Source organism: Microplitis demolitor, chromosome 7 (assembly GCF_026212275.2).
Source record: "Microplitis demolitor isolate Queensland-Clemson2020A chromosome 7, iyMicDemo2.1a, whole genome shotgun sequence".
NCBI lineage: Eukaryota > Metazoa > Arthropoda > Insecta > Hymenoptera > Braconidae > Microplitis > Microplitis demolitor.
In genome coordinates, this window is record NC_068551.1 from 7,176,021 (window position 1) to 7,191,988 (window position 15,968).

General features: G+C 30.3%; 1 protein-coding gene and 1 long non-coding RNA gene across 2 annotated transcripts in view; one reads left to right on the top strand and one right to left on the bottom strand.

Annotated features, from left to right (window-relative positions):
• The window catches only part of LOC103571368 (hormone receptor 4), a 62,621-nt gene that overhangs the window by 24,602 nt on the left and 22,051 nt on the right, over positions 1-15,968 (top strand). The gene's annotated exons all lie outside the window — the stretch shown is intronic.
• LOC103571369 (uncharacterized) overlaps positions 1-15,968 on the bottom strand; it is a 51,777-nt gene that overhangs the window by 13,673 nt on the left and 22,136 nt on the right. The window contains exon 3 of the long non-coding RNA XR_549046.2: positions 15,749-15,829. This is a non-coding gene — a long non-coding RNA (uncharacterized LOC103571369). The remainder of the gene's footprint in view (positions 1-15,748; positions 15,830-15,968) is intronic.

Here is a 15,968-nt window from a genome sequence, read left to right on the forward strand (position 1 = left end):
CAAATGCCTGAATGAAAACAAAAATGTTAATTTGCAGACGCGATGGTGAAACAAATATAATAAGCGGTTGATTGTCAGTCATTCTTGATAACAAACTAGGCCGACAAAAACTACTCGATAGCTTCTATTATAACTGGGCGAAAAAAAAGGCCTTGAAAGATTAAATAAAGAGCTTTGACTTTACTCTATAAATATATCTGTATATGTATCTATAAAAGTATCTATACTAACATGTTTTTGTAATTTTTCAGTTTTTATGAAAAGCTTTCAAAACCATCAAAATAGTTTTCAAACAACTCAAAATCTTGACTTATCAAAAATCTATAATTTAACTTTTTTTGCAAGTTTAATAATTTTATTAAAATACTTTTTTTATTTTTTAGAATTGAAAAAAAATAAGTAATAAATAAAAAGATGGATATCAGACAAAATATTTTACTTCTTCGTTATTTAATAAATAAAATTATAATATTGTCAATATTAAAGAGAATTTATTAAAAAACAGAAAAATACTTATACAATATATCAACACTACCATATAATTTATAATAATTTTTAAAACAAAATGTCAACCACGCGACCTGTTACTAGTGCAATTACTTTAGCATATTATAAATACTCAGAAATACATATATATTTGTATATACAGATATGTGTTAACCACTCTTTAAACTACTACTTATAAACATCGAGTTATGTATATAGCTGTCTCACAGGTCGATGTATTCTCGGTTGTTTATTTAGGCCACTCGTGGAGAATCGACGGTGAATATATATATATATATATATATATATATATATATATATATATATATATATATATATATATATATCATATACTCTAAACACCTAATCTTCTCAAGGACTCGTGACTCCTTGAATTTAAACTTGCAGCAATATATAGCTAAAAAATAAATAATCGAGCTGGATATAATATATTGTATTATATGTATCTCTGGTGTCACGAACGTGACTTTGTATCATGAACTCTTTTTCAATCTCCGATGCAACTATATTACGTCGCCTACGCTTTCCGCGTTTCAACAAAAAACTTTTACAATATATTTTTAATTATTTATTAACTTCTGTATAACCGTCCACTCATAATACATCATTACTCATTAATTAATAATTAAGAAAAAAAATTTAATTAATTAATTCACACACACATATATATATATATATATATATATATATATATATATATATATATATATATATATATATTTAGTTTTTCAATGATTTATTATATGCTTACGCACAATGAAATGTATTATAAGTGTTGAATAAAAAGAGGAGGAAAGGAAAGGGGAGTAGAGTTGCAGGGGATATTTTTACTGATGATTATGCAACTAGTGAAACTATCCAGATTGCGTTGGCCTGCGTGTGAGTGTAAGTTTATTGCCAAAGTTTTCGAGCCCAATGACCGCATATAACCCTGTCCCTAACATAATCAACGATATATAGCATTTATAGCTCTGCGCATGTGTGTATGTGGCAATCGCACACATTTAAAGAGTGCACATAAACACAAACAGTGCGCGATACACACATATTGTAATATAACACGATTATAACCAAGCAAAATCTTCAATATTTTACCTTTAGTATTTTATAAGTATCACTATATTTACGTTGGCTCATATGAAAGTAGGTGAGAAAGTAGGCACGAAGGCAAATTAAAGGAATTACAAACCACTGACTTTTGACTATGTGATAACTGCTAAAGAAAATAGAATGAAAAGGGAAACAAGAAAAAAAAAAAAATTTTTTTTTAAATCTTATGACAAATGTTAAATAATTATTTAATTGGGTTATGTACGAGGAAATGACCTATGCGATGATATTTTAGTCCTACGTACACTAATGTGTGTATCATACGATCATTTGTCCCATTCTAAATCTATTACTGTCATCTTTTTCGTAAAGTAAAGACTTGAGGAAGGCGGAAATGCACAACTAAAATAGAGCGATCGTATTACCCAGGGTCTCAGCCAATTTCCCATCTGGTTCGTGAGCTTCGTGTCCAGGAAATGGCTCACAACCGCCAGTGAAAGTCAGTTGGTTTTATTATATATATATATATATATATATATATATATATATATATATATATATATATATATATATGTATGTATGTATTATAAATAAGACGCCTAAAGTGTCAATTAAACTATGATCATAATGATTACGTAATTATTAATAAATAACACAAAAATAATTTATTTTAATTTTTAAATAATTTTTTATTAACGAGTTTATAAACGAATAATATTTATAATTTGCTTGGATAATAAGTGATGGCAATAATAATAAAATATAATTTAATGTGTATAAGTACTGACGATGTCGACAGGCAGGCATCTATTTAAAGTGTATATCGCTGTCTAGTATGTAGTTTTCTATATGTCTAGGTTCTATATAGTCAGTTGTCGAGGGCGAGGGCGAGGGTGAGGGCGCGTCATAGAATATAGTGGGGACTCCTGGCTCGCCGATTAGCAGCCTCGCTAGGGGGTTTATAGATAGCAACTCATGGCCTAGAAACCATTATGTGGCCGCTTCGTGTTTTTGACCCTTTGCCTAGCTACCGCTTCTGGGCCATTGCAACTCGACGAACACACACACACACACACACACACACGCATATATGTATGTATATATATTTATACGTATATGATATTTAACGATTAGGCTAAAGCTACGTTCACAACTAAACTATAAATATTTTGTACAGTTCAAACTTATAACGATAATGATTTATATACATATATATAAGCGTGTTTCAACATCAAAACAAATTTTTTGACTTCCCGCAAAGAAAATTGAAAATTTTTTAAAATTTGGGAAGTTATTGGTTTCGGTCCGATTTTCGAAAATCGAATTTCTAACAGATCTTTTGAAGTTCTGAGAAACTATTTTGATTAATTTAAAGATGTCCGAATGTATGTATGTGTATATGTACGTACGTACGTATGCAAATATCTGTAACTTTTGAACGGATGAACCGATTTTGATTGTCAAGGTAGCATTCGACGCGGCTTATCAATATCTAAAAATTGTGAGAAATTGAGCTTGATCGGTAGAGTACGTTCAAAATATTCCAAAAATAGAATTTTTTCAAAAATGTTTTTTTTTTAAATAATTGTTAACGTGCTCGATGGGTCAATTCCAAAATCTTTACCTCATTTGTTGATAATTGAATGCTTTACGATAAATGTCTTATCGTTTTTTGATGAATTTATCTGTTCAAACGTTATTTGAGTTTGAAAAGTTAAATTTATAGTAAATTTTGAGATCTTTTTATTTTTCCGGCTAAACTATCAGACTTATCAGAAAATGTCATGGGATCTTTTTTGTAAATAATTTTTTTTTCTCAGAAATAACCTGTCATGAAATTTTTCGAAATTCCGCATTGTTTTTTAGTTATTTTCATTTTAATGTCAAGGAATCGGTCTATCAGTTGACCCTGCGAGTCAATCTCAAAACTTCCCGCTGTTTTCTAGCTCCTCGAGCTCGAAGACATTGTCGTGAACACATTTTAGAGCTCTTCGAGCTCGAAGATATTTTTGTGTACCATTGTTTTCGGAACCGTTTTTTTACCATTGTTTTTCAAACAATATCTCTCAAACGAATAGACCGATTGAGACGGTTGAAGTGGCGATCGACGCGTTTCGTTGAGTTCTAGAACTGATCAGATTTTGAGATTGATTCATTTAGTCATTTTTGAGAAATTTCAAAAAAGCCAAAAACAAATTTTTTTTAAAATTCTGTCGTTAACGGTTTCTCTTGAACGAATGAACCGATTTTTATGGTTAAAGCGACATTCGTTGCAGCTTATGAAGTTTTGGAGCTAATTAGATTTTGGAATCAATCCACCGGGCACAACATTTGAACTTTTAAACTACAGTTTCTGAGAAAAAAAAAATTTCGTTTCTTTTTTAAACACTTTAATATATATATATAAATTGTCGGCGAGAAATCGAGAGTTTAATACTGTACGTAAACTAAGTGTCAGTGAAAGTGGCTTGACGTAAAGGTTAAAAACTTGTCTGACTACTCTGTTCATGTACCGTTTAATTCTCATGACACCCCACCAACCGTTACCCGACTAGAAATTACTTTGGGATCGCCCCGTGAATATCTGGACCTCATTGGGTCCAAATGGGACATTTCCAATAGGGAAATCCTTATGAGGGCCCAATCAGAACCCAATCGGAAAATCCCAAACAAAAATTAAATAATTTATGGTCAGTATTTCTCAACTGAGTCCTAAGTGGAGCCTAACCCGACTAGAAAAAAAATTGAAGACCTATTGGTATTAATTTAGGTTCCTAATAGGGAAGGGAACCTAACGTTTGGACGTAACGCATAGCCCAAGATGGTACCAATCGGGTTATCCCTATTGGGCCCCAATTGGGTATACCCATCTGTATTTCAACTAGACATACCCTATATGGTTTCAATTGGGTAGACCCTACAAAAACTTTAGGCCAACCCAATATAATCTCTTTAAAATCCTAACATAAAAAAAATTTGGTTAAGTAAATTTTTTATTTAAATCGTCTTATTCTAGTACAAATTTGTTTTTATTTATTCAATTTTCGTTATTACTGTTAATTTATATTAGTGTCAACTAACAAAAAAAATCGGTCTGTCGGTTAACCCTGCGGGCCAGCCCCAAAACTTCCCGCTGTATTCGAGCAAGGAAATCGAAAATATTGATGTGACTATATTTTCGAGCTCTTCGAACTCGAACATCTTATTGCATGCGATTGCTTTTTATGAGTTTTGCAAGCTCTAACAAGTTACGCTTTATGCTAAAGTTTAAAAGTTTAAGAATCGAAAATAATTAATGAACAAGCGGTTTTTAAATTTTAATTCCCGATTATGTTCAATAAACTAAATATATTGATGAAGAAATCAATGTCATCTATATCCGCTATACTAGCACTTTATTATTTTAATCAATTATATTGCACTGTACTCGCACTTTTTTTATTATTATTCCGATCAATTCTATTGCACGATATTGTAGAGAATTCAAAAAATTACGCCTTGATGAGTTACTTAGAACGTTTTCTAATGCAATAGTCACGTGTATATGAGTTTTGTTCACTAGTTATCTGTATTATGTGCGAACCTGTCTGAACTTGTCTACGCTTGTATTATAGTCACAAGATTTTGTCACCACGTGCATCACTGGTGTTAACAAACACAACTATTTGATTTTTATCTTCACATATAATAATATATAAGCATGTGAAAGAAGATATTTTATATGGATTATTTTTCCCTTAAAGTGTTACTTTTTTTTAGCTTATAATTATATTTATAAACTGCAAGAGATGAAAAATATGTTTTACCATTGTTTAGTTTTTTTTTTTTTAAGGTTTAATCATTTTTTTTTTATCTATAAAAACACATAATAAAACGTAAATATTTTGCATTTTTAAATTATTTTTAATTTTAAAAGTAAAAAATTGTTTTTTCATAAATTTCATGTTTAGTTTTCCCAACGTGTTCCTAATTAATTCCCAATCGGATAAGCCCATCAGCCAATTATTAATTCTGACGTTGTGTCACCACAACAAGTTCCCAAAAATATCCCAATCGAGAAAACCCATTATCGAGTTATTAATTTTAGCATTGGGTTTACCAAACATGTTCCCAATCCTGTCCCAATTGGGTGAAGCCAATCGCAATTTTTTATTTTAATATTAGGCTTACCCGATATGTTCCCAACCATAACCCAATAGGGATAACCCTATCGGGCTTGCCCCATCAATACCCAATAGGGTCCCAATGTATGCGTGGGGATAATTTCTAGTTGAGAAGGAGGAAATCTCAATGTAAAAATATAAAATAATCGTCAATATTTCCCAATTGGGACATGAGTGGGACTTAAGTGGGAAGACCCAACCTAAAAATAAAAAAAATTATTGTCATTTTTTCCAACTGGGTTCTGTGGGAACCTAAGTGAGAAAACCCAACGTGAAAATAACAAAAATTATTGTCATTTTCCCAATTGGGTTCTATGTGGGACCTAAGTGGGAAAACCCGACGTTAAAATAAACAAAAATTTTCGACTTTTTTTAAAGGGTGTTCCATTTTGCTTTGTTTAATTCCTTGACAATATTATTTAAACTAATTGACTGACTATATACATACAATAAATTATGTAGCGATTGAAAGAGACTGTTAAGACAAAAAACCGGTATAATTTTTGAATTATTTAGTAAATTACAATATAAGTTATTCGGGAAAAATAAGGTAAATTGTTTTTTTTTTAAATATTTCGTCGCCGATATCTATTGAACTAACCAACCGATTTTGAAGTTTAATGCGGTATTGAACGCATTATTCCAGCTTCTAACGGCGAAAAACATTACAATCAATTAGTTCAACAAATCTGGTATTATTCGAAAACTTTTCAATCAATCCATACGTTCTTAAAATGAATCAGTGATAATTATTCCATTCAGTGAATATCCACTGCATAAATAGTCCTAAAAGTATATCACTAAATCAATAAGTGATATACATACTTAGGTCTGATTCGCGGCGAATATTCACTGATTTGTATTACTCATCACGGATTTATTTTAAGAGAGTAGAGAATAACAAAAGTTCAAGGAGCTCGAAAACATTAATGTGAATACATTTTTAAGCTCTTCGAGCTCGAAAATACTCTCGCAGGCAATTGTTTTTTATGAACTTCTCTAGCTCAAATAAATTACGTTTTATCCCAGAGAGGGAAGTAAGACGAGTCCAGGTTTGGTTCAAGTATGTAGGACCTTGGGACAAGCTTGTGAACCAGTCATGGCCTAGCCTTCGTAGAAGCCCGGAATGATAACTCAGGGCCAACCCTAGTTGCCAGACCTGACCCAGGATTCGTTGCCAGATCTGGCCAAGGCGTTGTTGCCAGTTCTGGCCTATGCTTAGTTGCCAGACTTAGCCCATGCATGGACAAAACAAATAAATTTGATTGAAAAAAAATTTTATTATTATTATCCTAATAGCGTTTGTCTTCATTAACGTTTAAACTATCTAAGAGAGGTAAATGATGTGAAAAAAACTCGGTGAAAATTCTGCTGGGCTTCGGGCGCGAACTGCCATCCTTCTGATTGCTGGGTCTGAACGTTGGCTACTGGACACACCTACTTATATTGAACTGATACTTTTATATGATCTACTTATTAAGTCATAGGTATAGTCAAACTTGGGTAATCCTTCCTTGGCCCAAGTCTGGATCGCCATTGAAGGGCCAAGACTAGGTTACCCAGTCTTGGCCCAGACTCGGGTAATGATTGGGATGGCCAGGACTGAGTACTCAACCTTGAGTCGAGCATGAGCCAATATAGGTGTGCCGAAGTTAGGTTCCCCAGTGCTAGGCCAAGTAGGGCCTCGTCGTTCAACTCTGACAGCTCCTGAATGGGATGTTGATAATATTATTTTCAACTAAAGAACATTGCGTTATGTGGTGATCGAAGGAGACCATATGAATACGAAGATTTGTTATGATTTTGAACACATTTTAAAACATTATATTATGATTTATCCGGGAATAATAACATAAAATGGCACTTTTAAAACTTCTCGACGGCGATATCGTTTGAACTAATCAACATATTTTGATATTCGATGTGCTAATCGATGCATTTTATTGAGTTCTAAAAGCTGATGAGATCCACACACACAAAAGCGCACACACACATATGCACGCACACGTGTGTGCGAACAATTGAATATCATTTTGGTCGGAATAGCTTCCTAGGACCTCAAAACGTTGACACACGGAAAAAAAAGTATAGCTCCTCGAACGATCTAAAGTATAGCAACTCGTAGGTCGTTACCACAACGATAGGTATACTTATGGTAACAATGCCGTATCGTTCCTGTAACTATCTATTAAATAGCTATGAGCACCATACGAGTCTTTCCGTAGTCATTACCCCACACGGCACCGTCTAACCTAACTAAACATCCATTTTCATGCCAACTGTTTTGAATATTGTATAATTGTTGCTAGCAGATGTTTGATAAAAAAAAAGTGTAATAAAAAATTGTAATGTTGAAATATGGACCCACGGGTTATTAATAAATTAACAGAGTAGAATCTCCATACCTATGTTGATACATTTATTGATAAGTGTTTTTTTCATGTTTTTTATAATCAAATACACATTCATAATCAAAAATCTAAGTATTAGATGTAGTCGATGTTTTATAATTTAAATATATGTATATAAAAAAAAATGATAACTAAATTATTATTTAACTTAAAATTGAATTACTAATAAATAAACTCAAAAAATTAAAAGACATTTTTATATTCAAACTTTATTTAGACTATAACTTACTAATAAATTAATTTTATAAATTATTTTATTAAATCAAAGTTATTTTTCTATCATTTATTTATGAATGATAAAGGTTTTTAAATATCTCATATAATTTGCAACGCGCGTGACGTCAAATAGGGCTCAGAAAGATACCGTATAGGTCTCAGAGTTATCTAACGTATTGTTACTGCAACGATACAGTAGATCGTTGCAGTAACAATCTATACGGAGAGATAATTATGGTAACAGTTACTATATGTTATGGGAATAGTTCCCATACTGCATGGTAACCGGTTTTTTTCAAATGTTGACTATAGGAAAGGCACCCATATATATTATGGTAATCATTCCTAGAATTATGGGTATAATTCCCATATGGTATCGGAATAGTTCCTATGGAATCATGGTAATCGTTACCATGCCACTATGATAATGGTTACCATAATATTATGGTAATAATTCCCATACATTATGGTAATAATTCCCATACATTATGGTAATCATTACCATAATATTATGGTAACCATTACTATAATATTATGGTAATTGTTACCATAATATTTAGAAATTATAATAAATTTTTTTTTGTAATAAGCGTTTTTCTTGTATACTTAAAATTTTGTAATATACAAAAAAAAACGCTTCTTACAAAAAAAAAATTATAATTTCTAAATATTATGGTAACTATTCCTATGATATCATTGTAAACATAACCATCATATTATGGTAATGATTACCATAATATTATGGTAATCGTTACCATAATATTATGGTAATGAATACCATAATATTATGGTAATCGTTACCATAATATCATGATAATAATTTCCATGCATTATGGGAATGATTACCATAATATTATGGTACCATTACCATAATGTGGTGGTTATGTTTACAATAATATTATAGGAATAGTTACCATAATATATAGGGCTTTTTCCCATATACATTTAGCAACCATTACAATGTGGTTATAGGTTCGGTTACTATTTGCTTGTGGAAACTATTCCTATGAGTATGGTAATCATTACCATGATTCTTTCACATGCGATATGAAAAATGTTACCATAATCATAGGAGTTGTTCCTATACTTATGGAAACTATTCCCAGAAAGTATGGGTCTATATCCTATAATCCCAAGTAATCATTACCATAACGGTATGGGATGATATTTCATAAACGTACTAGGAACAGTTACCATAATTTTCTCTCCATGTAGTAGATAAGTAATGCGTATTGTTACTGTAACTATACAGCAGACTTCTGAAAACTTTTTTTTGTCCGAGCTTTTGATGAAAACTCGGTTCTCGAAAATTGGGGTAAATACAATAACTTCCCGAATTTTTGAAAATTTACTATTTTCTTAGAGGAAAGTGAAAAAGTTGATAAAATAATAAAAAATTTAATTAAATAATAATAATTAATTTCAGTGTTTTATGATTATTATCGACTACAACTTTATTGTGTGATAATATTATTAAAAAGAATAATAAAATGCCGGTGGCGAGAAGCCAAGAGAAACTTTCTCTTCTCATCAGTGTCTCTCAACCTCATTTCCTGTTTTATCCCTTACCTAATCCAATGATCGACCTTAATCTATTTGATCATTCGTATAAATCGTCATACTATTTCCATTGTACGTTTAAACTATCAATAAAAAATTAATAATTTCAACAGAAATAAAAGTTTTAGTGAAAGTTAAAATATGATAATTCATTACTTTACTCTCCTAAATTATTTATTATATTTAATGAATTTGATTATCATTATTATTATTATCATAATAAAAAGTAGGTATAGATATGAACTTAAAGTACGACATGAAATTCATCGTGATGATGGTCGTCGACGTAGAGTAGATCATGCTTTTACGTAACACTAGAACAACGATCGTTAACGGTGTACAAAGAGTAAAAACGATCGGGTGTGTTAACCTCGTGCTGCTGCGCAAGCGGTACTACTACAACCAATCATAGCTTTCTCTATTTATTTGTGATGTGACACCGACGCATTTTTTTTTTCTCCATCTATTACATCCTATTTGATTATTTATAATAATCATGCCAACAGTACCATAACTCATTAAAATCATTTCTACTGTAATAATAAAAATATATCAACACTAAATAGTAATATCGATTTATTTTTATTTTTTTTTAATTTTTATTTACTAAAATTAATATTTATATCAATATTGTATTAATATATATTTTTATTGATTATAAAAATTTTGTTAGCTTCATATAAAAAAAAAATAAAATCGATATTTTAATACAAAGATTTTTATCCTGTCTACGGGGTCATTGTCCCCATTTGACGAGACGGATGAAAAGAAGAAAGACAGAAAGAGGAAGCGAAATTGAAAGGGTGCGAGATGAGGGATTGGAAAGGACGCCCTTGCCCTTGGCATTGTCGCTCAATACGAGCATCCAGGGCTGTCCAAAACATCCGGAACAATATGGAATTTTAGTAACGTATTTTGTCGAAATTTAATGAAATTAATTATTTTTAATAACTTGAATACAAACATATATAACTAAAACATTTTTTGTCGTTTATTTACATATATATATATATAAATACATATACATTTTTTTATTGTGTAATTATTAATAAAAAAGAAAAATAATTCAACAAAATTTATAAAGTAAGGATTCAAGACGAGGGAGTGATAAAGAGAATGCGCAGAGAATGGGGGATAAAAGGAGAGGTTTACGCATGCCCTCGGCCTTGCCCTTGATCGATAGCCATCCCCCTTAAATCTTGCTGCTGGCCCTCGAGGCTTTTCTCGGGTTTGTTATACGTATATACACCACGTGGTGAGACGCGACCACGTGGTAAATTTATACGCAGGTGTAGAATAAGCTAAAGTATATAACGGTGATAGAAAATTGATTTTTGTGCGTATATATATATATACATATATATATATATATATAATTTTTATTGGGGGTCAATGCACTCTTGAATGTAGGCTACATGTCATATTTTTGTTTTACTCTCCTATCTTATCTTATCATTTTTTTTTTATTTTCATTATCATCATTTTCCATTCCTTTCGACGTAATACTTTTATATCACCCAAAAAAGAGATTTTAAACGTCGTAAGTTTATTTATTCCATATCTTAGTCTCTGTTTGTTTTGTTATATTTCAAAAACTTTAAAACTAAAAAAAAAAATTATGCCTCTAATTTAAAAGTAGAAATTCGAATACAGAAAAAAAACTGAAATAATTATAGTTTTTAATAAAAACATTCAAAAATTTTATTAATTATTGAGCTATTAATATATTTTAGATTAGGGGAGGGCGGGGCATGACGACCCCTTGAGCTAGTAATAATTTTTTATGACTTTTAATCTCTAGGTCAACCTAATTTGGTCCTATCTTAAGCAAAGCCATTAAGATTTTACCAAAACTCAACAAAAATTTTTTTTCCTCTGGGGCACGACGGCCCCCTCCCAAAAAAACTTGTAAATAGTTTTTTTTTTTCTCTTTTTCTTAATAAAAAAAAAAGATTTTAAGCACAAATTTACTATTTATGTACCTTTATAATCCCATGGACTTCAAAATTATTAAAAATAAATTTTATTTTGCTGATATAACCAGTTGTATTGAAATTTTCATTTTTCGATTTCAATCACAATATAATCTATTGACCTGAAAGAACTTTAATCAATAAAATTTTCAAATTCATTTTAGCTTAGAAAAAAAAATAATCTTCCTGTAGCGAAGTTTTTTTCAGGTGGTCCATTATGCCGCAGATATTGCAGATCAGCCTAAAATATTTTTAAAACGTCAGAGATATCATGATTTGACCAAAAATGAAAAAAAAATTTTAACAAATCTTTGAGGAGGGCCGTCATGCCCCAGGGGTGCCTCACCCTCCTCTATAGAGGGGAGTGTGTGGCAATATAAGACACCACTTCATACAGCAAAAATGTTTTTTTTTTTTTTTAATTTTTATTTATAGTTTCTAAAAAAAATACGAGGTATTTTGGTTATCTCAAATGTGTAGAATACCCATTTCAAAATTTTGAAAAAAAAAAAAAATTTTTTTTGTGTTCATTATCTAATTCATTTTATTACAAATTGGTAAAAAAGCAGACATAAGGGTAAAATAAACTCAAGAACAATTTTTTTATTTTTTCATATAATTTTTTATAAATTTATGATTAGTTTATTGACTCTCTAAAAAACTATTTGTAATTTATTATTATGATACATTTAGTAAAAATAATAAAGGTAATAATATGATTGATCACGATTAGTATCGAAAGATAAAATTTATTGAGTAGTGATAAATCCTCGACTATTTTCAATTTTAGTAAACACGAAAAATTTTTTTTATAACTCTTGTGTTTAAAGTTCAATATTTGAGCGTCGTGTGGCGTGAGCAAAATAGGTCTTTCTCTCGAGCACTCGACGAAACTATAGAAAGATGTCAAAAAATCAGCTGTTTTACTTTTCAGCATGATTTTACTATGCTGAAAAGTATTTTACTCGTAACGAACGTCATGTTTATTTACCCTCGCATATGTAACTCAAAAATAAACTAAAATAAAAATATTGCTTTAATTGTATTATTTAAATTTTTAAAAGTTGATGTTACTAAATTTTTAATTAAATGTCATTCATAAATAAATAAAAAAAGGTGGCACTGAATTGAAAAACAAAACATGTGAATAAGTTGTTACACAAATACATTTATATATTCCATTGTAAAATTTTACATTTTTTTGGTAAAATAATAATTAATTAATTTTTTTTTTGTTTAATTATTTAAATTTCTCTCAATTGAACTTTAAACACAGTCGTTATAAAAACTATTGTTCGACACGTATGATTCAAACGAGAAATCCGGTATACTTGTTGTTTCAACACTCGTCTTAGGTTATGTTACATTATGACACTGCTGCCAAAACGCGGACGAAAAGTTCCCCTTTTCAAACATCGTTTAGGCTGAATGTGATGTTAAAATGATACTTGGGAAGGGGGACTCGCTGCGCTCGTGCGAATCGAAGTATGTACTCGTTCTCGTTGAGAAGCGTCATAACCTAAGACTTGTGTCGCTAATACAAGCATATTGCAAACCTTCGTTTTAATCCTATGTATCGAAAATAGCTATTTTTGGATAAAATTCTAAAATGGTCACATTAGTTGAGGTAACCATTCGATCCCATATTTTTTTTTCTAACCACTGTAATCAAACATTTACAAAAATACAAAATTTATTTTTTTGTTGAAAAATTATGACTGATTTTCCTTCACTATTACTTCAAATTGCGGAGAATTATATTTAAAAAATCGGCCTATCGGTTGACCCTGCGGGCTAGCCCCAAAACCTCCTTGAGCTCGAAAAAATGATTGTGAATACATTTTCGAGCCCTGTGAGCTCGAAAATACTTTTTGATGCCGTTATTTTCGAAAAAAAAAAAAAAACGTTTTTTTACCATTTTTTCTTCAACGACATTTCTCGACAAGAGTTTCTCTTGAACAAACTCTCTTAAATCTGAAATAGTGAAAATAGTGACTATTCACTATTTGCTGGTGAAAAGTATATTACTAATTCAAATAGTGGTATACTTTGCACTAGCAATAAGTGACTATTCACTACCAAATAGCGATTTTCACTAATTCGTTTTTAGAGAGAATGAACCGATTTTGAAGGTTAAGGTGGCATTCGACGCGGCTTTTAAAATTTTAGAGCTGATTAGATTTTGGAATCAATTCATTGAGCACATTACAAGTTATTCAAAAAAACATTTTTGAAAAAATTTTATTTTTGGAATATCTCCGAACGCAATCTACCGATCAACTTCAATTTTTTACAACGTTTAGATATTGACAAGCCGCGTCGAATGCTACATTGACGATCAAAATCGGTTCATCCATTCAAAAGTTACAGACATTTTCATACGTACGTACGTACATACACACATATACACTCGGACATCATCTTGAAATTAGTCAAAATAGTTTCTTAGAACCTCAAAACGTAAAGATTTGATAGAAATTCGATTTTCGAAAATCGGAGTGAAACCAATAACTTCCCAAATTTTTTAAAATTTTCAATTTTCTTAGCGGGAAGTAAAAAATGATTATTTAAAACTATACTTCTTACAGAATTTTGTTAAATTTATCGTTTTTCGTTCATAGCACCGCGTTGCTATGTGAAATTGTTTTTTTCTGTTTTTGTTTCTCCCAAATATCTATAATTCAAATATTAAAAGCAAAAACTGTGAAAACGATTACTATCATATTCAGTTAGTTTTTGGTCTTTCCCTAGTAGAAATAATCTAGACTTTACTCGATTTCAGACCGGTAACTGGCCAGCGATCCCGGCAAAAAACTAGAAATCCCGCCACCTACAACTAAGACCTACACATTGGTCACACTAATGTATTTTCTGTACTAGTGTGTATGTGTGTGTTTATTTTTTTTCTGTTTAACCTCTATTTTTTAATGTGTACATTAATATGTAAATAATTTTATGATAAATAATTAATATACACATGAAAAATGGAATCAATGAAAAAAATGAATACAATAAGTGAATTGCGACTATGGGCAATAGAAACAAATATTGTAAATTGTCCTTTAGACAAATTATTAAAAACTGGGAAGAAGGAAGTCGAAAAAAGGAATAATTAAAAAGAAAAAATGTTAGATATTATTAATAATAAAATTTTAATTATAGTTAATTTTTGATAGTACGATTTAATGATTACATTTATTTTTAAAATATAATGATGTTGCCGGCTTTATAGTTTAACATTCATAAATTAAACTTTGATTTTTTAAGTCAATTAAAGACTTAATAAATAAATTTTATAATAATTTTGTTTGTCAATCATTATTTTTATTATAAGTTATAATTTATTTATTTAAATTAATTAATTTTTAATGTCTGTCAATGCAGGTCAATATTTATTTATTGATCTATATATATCTATGCTTTAGGTTAGATTTATCTATCACATATAAATTTTTGGAGTAATTTGGAGAAAGATAAATTAATTTGAACTAATTTTTAATTTGTCTGGGTATTTGTTAGAAAATAGTTTTATTTTTCCGAGAAACTGGTAATTTAATAACATCAAAACTTAAAATTTTAAAGTGACAGTTTTTTCAAAGCCGCCATGTTTTTCTTGGATCTCTAGTAAAACTGGCCAGTTACTTGACAAAAACTCGATTTCATTTCTACTAGGGTTTGAATTCAATTTTTAATAAAAAAATTGAAAAATTAATAAATATTTTTTTTAATTAATGAGAATAACTTCAAAAAAATTAATAATTTATAAACTTAATATATATAATTATAGCAGTAATATAAATGTTCAAAATAAACTGTATTTCAGAAAAGTTTAAAAATAACGAAAGAAGTTGTGTTATACGTTACTTACAAGGTGAACGACCTCTCGGCAGGGGCACTGGGCTGCCACCCTCCACAGAACCAAGTGAGAGAGACTTATTGAACGGTTTTACTGTAGAGTAAAGATGTTAGAGAGTTAGAGTAAGTGAGGGATGGAAAAGCAAAAAGAGTAGATTCGAAAGAGATGTTTGAGTGGCAAGAAAGAAGGAACAAAAAAAATACGCCGAGTGTCACGGCAACCGAGAGGATCA